A 12663-nucleotide genomic window follows, 5' to 3' on the forward strand; every position below is an offset into this window, starting at 1 on the left:
TTTGCATTTTGATGCACCAAGTATTATCCTTGGAGACATCAAATTTATCTATTTTATCAAACATCTTTCCCACCATAGTTGCCATGGTACACTCAATCTGACACACATACACACACAATGTTACACAAATAGGGAAGTCCTTTACTTTGGAATTTGGCTAACACACCGCACCCTTTAACCCTTTGTTTCACTAAGAAATGCAAGATGAGAGATGTGCTGTTTATAGTGCTAGAGCATATACATGATGATTTTCACAAAGAGTGCATATGTATTTCACTTCCCACAAAGGTAAATGATTAATATGCCAAAAGGTTTGAGAACTCTTTAATCACAAGGTTTGAAGGGTCATGGTTACTATGGTTTAAAAATAGAAATGTTTATTTGAATTAAAAAACCGATTCCCTCTTCTCAAGGAGAGAAAAGAGGGGACCTCCCTTGAATTCTACACTAGAAAAGAACATGTTACCCCCATTGCGCACGACACGGATTGAGGCAAGGCAGGATAGCATTTGGAAGCAAGCACAGTGGCGTGTTGTTACTGTAGGGGAACTACATAGAGTCTCCTCCTTGTTTTTTGGTACTGTGGAGAGAGCTCCTCTAGGATGAGATCCAAGGCTCACCTAGGCCTTGTGATACAACCTGAGAAGCTTGTGAAGAACCCCATCTGTTGCACAAGAGCTTTGAGCTATAAAGAGTCCGCATTCGGTTGCTATAATAGAAGCTTTGAGATGTTGTGGAAAGGCTGTGATGTGAGCTCAACACTCAGCTCCTTAGTGTGGGCTACACATAGTAGGGCGACAATAATGGGAGCTGCCTCACATAATCAGAACTAGAAAAACATATTACGTCAGGAGAGCTAGACTTTGTAGACTAAATGCAACACTCATAGAGAGTTGCGCTACTAGCTAGCTCAGGATTAATCTTTCTTTAACAATAATAATGACCTCTTCTCACACAGAGAACTCATCAAAGATAAGTAGAACAGAGTGCACAAATCTCTTCATATAAACCTTGAGTAGATAAAACTTCTCTTTGCTCTTCTTTTGACTTGCTCTAAAGTACCTCTTTTCTAAGCTAAATGCAGAGAACTTCTTGACCTCTTCCCTTAACTCAGTAGAGAGAGCTCAATCATGGAGTATTTGAGCTCTCTTGGCCACCTTGAGACTCTATTTCAAGCTTGCTATAGTTCACAGGAATGTTGCTTCTTGGAATGGAGCTCACATAGAGCTAGAACTCAACTTCACACATAATTTCTTCACATAGAATAGCCTCACAAGTTATGAAGCATCCCTCCCTTAAACCAATGTGTTCCACCCACACTAATGTAATGAGGAGAGTCCACACAAGATGTTAATGCACAAAGCAATGCTCACTAAGAAGTTGAGATTGATGAATTTTCTCCTAGCTCCAAATGCTACTTAATGAAGCAAGGCTACTCAATCAACCAAAGGATACAATGAACTCCACACAAGTATGATGCTAGTGAACTAATCACTGAAACACCCACACACTCCTCACATAGAGGGAGCTCCCAAGAAGGGTAGTTTTGATACCATGTTAAAAGACATGGTGTGAGCCTAATGATTGAATGAATCAAGCAATGGAAAAGATCATCACACGGGCGAACTCACACCATTAGAGCAACACATGCCACCACTTAGATAATAATGAAACGTAGCTAATCGAAAATGCAAAGAGGAGAGCATTTCCACAAAGGACCACTTAGTATATCGATCAGTAAGCAAGTACACAAAGCATGGGCATTACACTCTCCACTTATCTCTCTAGTTAGCTCTATAGTGTGAGTAGTATACACTGTTTATATAGACTCAAGAGAAGGAGGCTACTAGGGCCCATGAATCTCTCCACCTCCCTTAGATTTCTCACTAGACTCACCTAAAAGGTGATGCCTCAATCATAGGAAAGTATCTACTAGACCTACACTCAGTTACTCTAGTAAATGAGCCTTATAACCTTGAAACAAGACACTCTAAGGTATCCCTAAGGATATGACATTAAGAATGGATTCTAGATCACATATCTCTAACAACTTTAAGGAATTCACAATTCTCTCTTATGACACTATGAGTAGACACAATAGGGAGAGGCAAGCATGGGGTCATACGTAAACATTGTATGCAAGATGGGCATAGCTATTCCAAGTATGATTTGAGGGAAATTGAAGAACTACACACAAAAATTTCAAGGTTGGTGGAAGATAGACAACACTCTTGGTGAGGCAAGAAAAGAAGAATGTTTGCAAGATAAATAAAGGGTAAGAAGCTACATGGGTGGCAATTTGCCCATATCTTAAGATGCACAAGAGGGAGGTATGGTTACTCCAAATGATGCATGTGAAAAGTATAAGATGGATGGAAACTCATGGCAAGTGTGTCCTTATGAATTAAGGGGATGTAAGCATATTTGAAGCCACACTCTAAAAGAGGTATATCAAGAACTTGTGATGGCAATCAATAGGCATGATGAGCATTTACAACTAGCCACACTCTTATGGATGGAAACTCATGGCAAGTGTGTCCTTATGAATTAAGGGGATGTAAGCATATTCGAAGCCACACTCTAAAAGAGGTATATCAAGAACTTGTGATGGCAATCAATAGGCATGATGAGCATTTACAACCAGCCCAAAGAGAGAAAGGAAACATGTGACTATTGCATAGGAGATGTACATCTTAGCAAGGAATGTTTTTTGAAGAAACTTGAGGAGATAAGACATGATATTATTATGGAGATGTGGTACCAAAGGCCTCACGAGACTGCCCAAGAGAAGCGGTGATGACAAAGCATGAGGACCAACCAGCTAATGTGGAAAATGTAAGTATAAGACAAAAAGAAAGTGACGGTTTTATTGATTGTCCTTGCCCAAAGGAGGAAGATACCATGCCAAGTAAAGACAAAAGAAAGTGGTTGCCAAGGAGGGTATCTTATGTACAAGGGTGCTAATACTATAAATAGATTAAGAAGAAATGCATAAATGCAAGGATATGGAAGAAGAAGGTACGCTAGCCATCAATGATGAAATTGATGAGAAGGTATGTATAGGACTGATATCATCAAAAAGGAGAAAATTTTCTTGCAAATCTTTATAAAAGAGGTGCCCCCATATAAGGAGAGTAACTTACTTGTGGAGGGCCCAGCATTATGGAGCCCATAAAAGAGGTACCCCCATATGAGGAGAGTAACCTACTTGTGGAGAGCCCAACATTATGGAGCCTATGCATGATGATCCTTTGGAGCTTACATATTACATTATGGAGCCTATTGGAGCTTACATATTCCATATCTTCTATTCATGAGAATATTCTACTATCATTGGAAGGAAGTCATATTATGCACATGGGAGAAATATTTTTCCATACATGGAAAAAAATCCAGCATGTTTATCCATATGGGTATTTCCAAAGTACCGAGATTTTGATCTACATCAACATGGAAGCTATATTATGGATTGGGAGTTTGCTTACATGAGTGGAGGACAACGTCAACATTTATCTTTGACATCAGCTATTATCCTTTTGACCTCGGCATACTTTTTGTACCTCACTATGGTGGGATTTCATCATGTAAAAAAGGACATAAGCACATGCCAAGAAAAAGTGCAGTTACAAATAAGTGATGATGTGGAAAAACATTTTCTCTTTCTAGTATTTTTGATGTGGAAAAGGGAAATAGTATGGTTTTATATAGGCATGTGAGTGCAATAATTGCAAAGTGCCTTGTATGCAGCACACACTTATGAAGAAGGAAATAGACATGGGCTTTGATCCCCTTGCCAAGGTTACTACCCACTTTGCATGCTCATCAAGGAAGATAGCAAACTCCACATCACATTATGCAAGCAACAGTTAAAAATCAACATGTAAGGTAAAATTCTCTTTCAAACTCCTCTACACAATAGCTCACTTTGCTTTTGCATTATCCCTCCTACTCTTGCACAAGATTTCACCTTCTTTTATAGCTGCAGCCATGGTAATAGGCGAGCTCATAGAGTTTGAACTATCAAACACACTACTGGACCCTAGCCACTCAACCCATCAGCCACCATATCTGGAGAGGACATGACTTATTGACATGGCCCAATTATATTGGTGAAATATGCAAGATAATCAGGAAGAAGAAGAACACTTGTTGGTGATGGAACAGTGATTTTTCGCCAAGATGGTTGTAAGCTCTAGATTGTTTTGTGACTTGGTGAGTCGAGGGATTGGAGATGGATGTTGGGATGTCGAGGTTTTGAAATTACAGTTGTTCTTATGATAATTTATTTCTCTGTGTAGGCAGACTTGATTGCAAAAGAATGTAAGGGATAAAGGAACCTATGCACAAGGATAAATAAATTAATCATGTTGTAACTTCTATCAATGAAACAATGTGTCTAGTAATTTAGGTAAACCTCATAGATGAACAGTTCTAGTCATTAGGAAATGGGTGGCTGGGTGGACCTGATGAGTGAGGTGTTTCCATATACAAGAGACTAGAAGCCCAAAAGCAATCCTTAACATATTCGGTAGGACCCCCAACTCTGTGGAGATCACTTATAAATCGGATCTTCTACTAAGAGAGGCACCGATGAGATAGCTCTTACAATGGGTTGTGATTGATCTTACCAAGTGAGGTGTCTCCCTATCTCCCTGGTGACAGGATGGGCAGTATCTTATAAGTGGCATATCCACTTTTTACTAACTTCACTAGTTTTGGCTATTTTAGTGGGTTAACACCACTTTAATGTGATATGGCGTGGCTATTTAAATGTCACTTTAGTGTGTTCCAACTTCAAGGGCCTGTCCTCACACGCCAAATGTTAGTACTTCAAAAAGTAAAATTTAAAATTTAGGTTCCCCCGATAATGAGTAAATGCATTTGAAATTCCCTAATCTACCATCAACAAGGTGTAGACTACTATAGAAAGAAGGCTATGATAGTTACTAAGGAGAGAGTGGAAAAAGCCTTACATCTCCCATTTAAAGGCATAACAAATGTAGACACATCAGAGGCAGATATTGCCTCAAAGCTAAAAAAGGTAGGCAAGGTCTATTAGAGAGCCAAACTTGCTAAAAACAAACAACGTTTTACTTGGATATGGTATGCATGTTGGCAATGTGTTGAAGGCATAAAAAATGGGACAGAAGGTGAATTGTGCAATAATGGCCTCCTTGGGAGGACACTTGAATATGTGAGGACATCTAAAGGTAGTTACATAACTTGGAAGCCCATAATAGTTAGATGAAGAGGAAGAAGAAGAGATAGGTATCCAGGAGGAGAAAGAGGAGGAGACGAAGAAACAAAAGCATCAAAAGCTCTCATAGGCCTAGATCTCCACTCAAGTGCAGAATAAGCAAGCCTTTCTAAATCCTAACCTAGTTTGCTAGCAAGAGATTGATTGATTGGACACAAAATGTTAACACATATAAACCAAAGAAAACCAAGTTGAAGAAAAGGAACATCAAAAAACTCAAATGATAAACATTGGTGAAACTGTCTTACAAAGGGTCCTCAAAACCCTGAAAAGCAACAAGATAAAGAGGAGCAAATAGTGAATTTGCCCCCAACTTGCAAAGTGCAGCATGCCCCACTATACATATAGATGCAAGATGAATAGTTCAAATGTAGCCCTAATAAATCCAACTATTAGTTTAGCAACAAAGGGCACAATAATAACCCTGGCATCTCAAGCGGTGCTATAGGCTTTATTGATAGTCAAGTGACACCATCATGGATCACCTAGTTAGCTTAAGTACAACACCTTAGAAGGAATGAAAAAGAAGTAGAAGCTAAGTTTTTAAAAAGGCAGCAACTCAAAAAGAGAGACTTTCTACAACTAAACCCGAGAGTAACAGAACTAGAAATGACATAAGTAGACCATGTCAGCAAAGAGAATGAGATAGAGTGTGGATTAGATAAACTAATAAATATAAATAATGAGTTATAAACAAAAGTTAAAAGAAGCCAAAATGTAGATGGTAGACATATGCATACAAAGCAACAAAAATAGTTGACCATGCCACAAAAATGATTTTGAATGTGGAGCACATTGTAGAAGTAGACATAAGAGAACTGTTACCACCAAGGATAAACCGTGAATCTAGGAAGTAGAAGATAAAGATGAAGACATCAATGTAGTACAACTACCAGTGGAAATGATGTAGGTATGGAAACAAGAGATTATAAAGACATAAAGAGCATGTTGGGAGGAGAACATTAAAATAATCAAAGACTTCATGGTCCTACCTCATCCCACATGCACGCCATTGCTCATGCCCTTAGAAGACAAAGACATTTATGAAAGAGGATCATGAGAGCCCAACGGACTAGATGAAATAGCCATCAAGCAAACCATCATAGATAAGGGACCACATAAGTAAACAAAGGACCAAACCTCCTATAAGTTCAAGCCAAATAATGCAAGAGCTATAAGCACACAAATATAAAATATACAGAAAAGCCTTGAGGTAGAAAGAGAGAAAGCTAAGAGAAATTGTCATGGGAAAATCTGTAATTCAACCAGAGGAAGACAAAGGCAAAGAGATAGTGCTCATATCTGCAACAAAAATACTCAACACACTATGAGTCCATCACAAATGTGAGATCAAATTTGAGTTAAGAGCATTTAAAAATAGCCAAAAATGAGTATGATAACCTCAAAGCAAAACATTAAGAATATGTTGCATGACAAGCTGAATATAGCAAGAATATGTTGCACGACAAGCTGAATATAAGCAAGAATATGATAGCCTTAAAGTAGAACATTAAAAAATGGATAAGATTATTGCCTTAAAGTAGGACATTAAAAAATGGATAAGATTATTGCTCAAAAAATTAACTTTCTAACTAAGTAGAAGAGCTACAGGGTTCAAAGTCACCAGCAACACACGAAAAAGGAAAATGAAAGAAAGGCAATAAGACACAAGAAGAATCACAGCCTAGAAATTACAAGAAATCACATCACTAAAAAAGAGCAATCAAGAGCTACAAAAATAGGAGTAGAATGTGTAGTAGGCTATGTGGAGGCTAAGGCTAAGAAAGTTATCAACTATCTATGGAATTAAAAACTCTCAAGAAGTAGAGGAAGAAATACCAAGGTAGTTTCCAGAAGCTATCCACAAAGAGCTAGTTTGAATGCGGCAGGCATTGCTAGAAACTATCCACAAAGAGCTAGTTTAAATACAGCAGCAGTAGCAGGCATTGCAAAAAAAGGAATATAAAGTCATCAAAGTGCACAAAAGTAACAAATCACACATAACACTACTAAAACTCAAAGGCCTTGAATGAGAGCAATGCAATCAAAAAAGAAGTCAGACGAAACTGCATGTAGATCTCTGCATGCAGATCTCTGCTTAAGGTCAATGAAAAAGTAAAGAAGCTGACATGCATTAGAAGCTAAAAAAAGGAAAACCTTGTTTACATAATCTATGCTAGGATGCACAAGTAAAAAGAACTTCTTTAGAAAATTTTATAGATATGCAAGTAGAAAAACAAAATGAAAAGACAAATACAAGCTTAAGGCTACAATTTAGACTATGTAGCAGCACGACGATGGTCACCGAGCGAGCTTGGTGGAGGGAGTTTTTCTTGGCTTCCCTCTCTCTCTACTTGTACAATCTCTCTCTAACTATTGCCACCACCATCTTTGCCCACCACTGCCCAGCCCACACCACCCTGTCTCTCCTTCTCCCACTTTCTTCCCTCCACTCTCTCTTCCCTCCCTCCCCCTCTCTCCTTCTCCACCCACCCTCCCTCCCTCTCTCTCTCTCCCTTTCACTCTCCCACCCACCGTCCCTCTCTCTCCACTCTCTCCACTCTCTCCCTCCCTTTCACTCTCCCACCCTCCCTCTCTCTCCACTCTCTCCCTCCCTTTCACTCTCCCACCCTCCCTCCCCCTCTCTCCCTCCCTCCCTCCCTTTCACTCTCCCACCCTCCCTCTCTCCACTCTCTCCCTCCCTTTCACTCTCCCACCCTCCCTCTCCCTCCCTCTCCCTCTCCCTCTCCGACCCTCTTCCCTCCCCCTCTCTCTTCCCTCCCTCTCCCTCTCCCTCTCCCTCTCTCACTCTCTCTATCCTTGTCTCTCTTTGCTAACACTCTCTCTCTCTCTTCTATTACCACCATCCATTTCTCTCCCTCACTTTCACTCTTCCACCCTCCCTCTCTATCTTTCTCTTACCTCCTATCCTCCTTCCCTCTCTTGCCCTCTATATTCTCCTCTCCCTCTCTATCTTTATCTTACCTCTTATGCCCCTTCCCTCTCTTACTCTCTATATCCTCCTCTCTCTCTCTCTCTCTCTCTCTCTCTCTCTCTCTATCCATCTCTTTGCTCACTCTCTCTATCCTTCTCTTTACGCTCTCTCTCTATCCTCCCCCCCTCTCTCTATTCATCTCTTTGCTCACTCTCTCTATCCTTTTGTTTTCTCTCTCTCTCTCTCTCTCTCTCTCTCTCTCTCTCTCTCTCTCTCTACCCCTCCTATCCTTCTCTTTTCTAACTCTTCAGTCCTTCTCTTTGCTCACTCTCGGCTCTCTCTCTCTCTCTCTCTCTCTCTCTCTCTCAATGTTAAAAAAGTTCTCTTCTCAATGTGTGTGTGTGGGTGTGTGTGTGAATAAGAAGAGGAAAATGGGCTAACCTTTATATCACCCAAGTGTGGTAGATTGGTTAGCTCATTTCCCTCTTGAATCAAAGGTCTTGAGTTCAAATCTTGTCGGATAGATCAATTTGGTCTCTTGGGATAGTTTCCTATGACGTTAAAAAAGTTCTCTTCTCTCTCTCTCTCTCTCTCTCTACCCTTCTCTTTGCTCTCTCTCTCTGAGTCTCTCACTCTTTCAATCCTTCTCTTTGTTCACTCTTTCAATCCTTCTCTCACTCTTTCAATCCTTCTCTTTGTTCACTCTTGCTTCCCCCCTCTCTCTCTACCCTTCTCTCCTTCTCTCTCTCTCTCTCTCTCTCTACCCTTCTCTTTGCTCTCTCTCTCTCTCCGAGTCTCTCACTCTTTCAATCCTTCTCTTTGTTCACTCTTGCTTCCCCCCCTCTCTCTCTCTACTCTTCTCTCTCTCTCTCTCTCTCTCTCTCTCTCTCTCTCTCTCTCATTTTCTCGAACTCCTCATTTTTTTCTTGCTTGCTCAGGAACCTCCTCAGAAGACAAGATCTCTCTACATCTTTCCTCTCTACCCTTTTCTCTCACTCTTGCAGTCCCTTTCTTTACTCACTCACTTTATCCTCCCTCTCTCTCTTTGCTCACTCACTTTATCCTCCCTCCCTCTCTCTCTTTGCTCACTCACTTTATCCTCCCTCCCTCTCTCTTCCCTTCTCTTTGCTCTCTCTCTCTCTCTCTCTCTCTCTCTCTCTCTCTCTCTCTCTCTCTCTCTCTCTCTCTCACACACACACACACACACACACACACACACACTTACTCTTTGCTTACTCTCTCTATATTTCTTTCTCATTTCCCAGCAAAGCTTACTTAACTCATTTTTTGCATACAAATCCTCGAGTCTACAAATGCTTCACTACCTTATTCATCCACACAATATAGAAAATGTCGATTCTTTATTGGTTTGTATGTATATAAACATCATTGTTGCAAATCCCCAACATGCATTGCTCTCGCCCTATTTCTCTTGACACAATCATAAACAATTGTTACAAATAAGATTATGAACCAATCACTTGAATATTTACAAATAAATATGTTTATTGCACTACAATGAAATCTTCATCAAGATACTCTCCACTACATCCTCATATGGGTCAATACAAACAATGTTCATGCCTAATTTTTTTGCTACCATAGCCCAATCTCCACATTCAGCATAAAGCTCTACTAACACTTGCCCTTGCTTTACATGGCAGCTTAACAAGCTTTCCCAAAAGTCATATCCATGCTGAGATCCACCTACAAAGAAAACATCTCTCTTAATTCCACCAAAAAATGTAAGGCAAGCGAGACTTGCGATCTCACATATGAGTATTTCAATGATATATTAAGGTATGAAGTAATTTGATACAATCAATACATCTCATCAAAGGAGAAAATAGAAGATGGAAAGAAAAGAGAGCTTCATCCAAGGAATTTGCAATTCTTACAAACCATGTTTAATCTCTGTCTCTCTCTCTCTCTCTCACTCATGAAATAATTAAACCATATAAGTAAAACAATAAGAGATCTAATACTCCCTGTAGACGTTTGCCTGTTTCAGGCTGTCTTGGTTCCTTGTATACAAGTACAGGCCTGCAACTTGTAGCCATTGTATCTCTCTGGTTTTTCCTCAGAATATAATCGAGTTGGTACTTAAAATTACTGGAAAGTCTACAACTTCACGTGACAGTTTTGCTAAATTTGGTTGTATGCAAAAACTGACCTACTTTTGGGGATCTCTATAATAAAGATGCTATTTTATCACAAATTTATTTCTTTTATATTTTTCTAATTGTTTAGAGATATTCATATACTCTCATATCTAACTATAATTTTTATTGAATAAATATAATTAAATTCTCAAGAAAGTCCACTCACATAATAGTTCTCCCGGTTAAGAAAGCAATTGTCCTCAGTTGTGTAGCAAAACCTGGTCTAGAAATTCGACAAAAGAAAATTCCAACAAACTAGCAAGGTTGTGCACATGGTACATTAGATCATACATTACCAATAAAATGTGTTTGGCAAGTCCTACCAAAATCATCAACAACAAAGTATGCATGTTGTTAAATATATTTTCTTTTTTCTTCAAAAAATAATAACAGTTGGTAAGAAGCATACCCGTCGTTGCCAAATGCTCGATATTGTTGTTAAGATATCAACGATCTCGATCCATTGTCTATATTCATGCCATATTCACCCTGGCTAATGATGATGAGCAACACATACTCAAACTCTCTCCAACTATACCAGTTGTCCACCATCACACAATGTTAGCAGCTCACAACTACTAACACCAACAGCAATCATGAGTACTAACTCGTACTCAAGTTCAGTTTTCTCTAAGCCATGAGCATCCCCAACAATGACCCCATATGGTGATCAAACACACCAGATCAGTGCCTCTTTCCCGAGAATACAACAGTCATCCAGTGTGTGGTAGAGAAAACCCTTCCTGGTAATTACTCATGCCATATCATCACCATCACGTCCCAGCCATTCCGGCTTACGAGCACAAAGCCTGTCAATCTCACCAACCTACACAAGGTTGTCCATTCAAAATTCACATTAGCAACGCATGCTAAAGTTACATGACAGCACATAAGCATTAAATCCAACACTTAGTTCTAGCTATCCTAAATTCATATGTCCTACACATGGAATATTTAGAATCACCCAAGTGCCATGCTTCGAACATAGTGGTAATTAGGCGTTCCCAATTAACCACAGAAGGATGGACGGACAAACTGTGACATCCCTCCTGCTCGGGATAGCAACTATACTTAGTTGTATCATATCAATTGGCCCGTGTTTGAAAGTAAGATTGGGTGAGGTTGGGATAGGTGGGACAAAACCGTATAAATACCTTTATAAGATATTTATAGCAAAAATCTCTCAAATTTGAGGAAAGCAATCCTTAGGTTTGAAATGGCTCAAATCAACAAGTCTAAATATATGTACCTACCTTAATGTCAAAGAAGATGACGATGAAAAGGTTAATTCCTATTTGAAGTTGAAATAAACTTGAATAATAAATATGAAACTTGGTAATCATAAGATTGATTTAAGAGTAGGAAGGTAGCACCTTACATAGATTCGATTACAAAATGATGCTCTACAAAATAGCAAAAGCACTATATTTCAATTATTAATAGGTTAGTTCCATAACCCACATCTTTGATTTTCTTTCCCTAAGCATGTGAAAAGATCTTGTACTTGGCGTGTAGCTTTGATACCACAATTACAGTACCTTTTCTCCAAGTACAAGATTTTAACAAAATTTACAAATTACTTTAAATAAGTTAACTACAAGTTAATACATCAACCTTAGAAGAAAAATTGAATGGAAAACTTAAATGGAAAAATGTTTATGAACACAAGATAAAAACATTGGGTCCAATCTGCCCCCCATATGCGAGACCCGCGATCTCACATATGAGTATTTCAATGATATATTAAGGTATGAAGTAATTTGATACAATCAATACATCTTCTCATCAAAGGAGAAAATAGAAGATGGAAAGAAAAGAGAGCTTCATCCAAGGAATTTGTAATTCTTACAAACCATGTTTAATCTCTTTCTCTCTCACTCATGAAATAATTAAACCATATAAGTAAAACAATAAGAGATCTAATCCTCCCTGTAGATGTTTGCCTATTTCAGGCTGTCCTAGTTCCCTATATACAAGTATAGGCCTGCAACTTATAGCCGTTATATCTCTCTGGTTTTTTTTAGAATATAATCGAGTTGGTACTTAAAATTACGGGAATAGGCCTAGTCTACAACTTTACGTGAGCAGTTTTTCTAAATTCGGTTGTATGCAAAAGTCGACCTACTTTTGGGGATCTCTATCATAAAGATGTTATTTTTATCACAAATTTATTTCCTTTATATTTTTCTAATTGTTTAGAGATATTTATACTCTCATATCTAACTATAATTTTTATTGAATAAATATAATTAAATTCTCAAGAAAGTTCACTCACATAACAATCATTACCACCAATCAGTAAAAACATA

The sequence above is a fragment of the Cibotium barometz genome, chromosome 12, assembly GCF_041138505.1.
Source record: "Cibotium barometz isolate CiBa-2024 chromosome 12, ASM4113850v1, whole genome shotgun sequence".
Classification (NCBI taxonomy): Eukaryota; Viridiplantae; Streptophyta; class Polypodiopsida; order Cyatheales; family Cibotiaceae; genus Cibotium; species Cibotium barometz.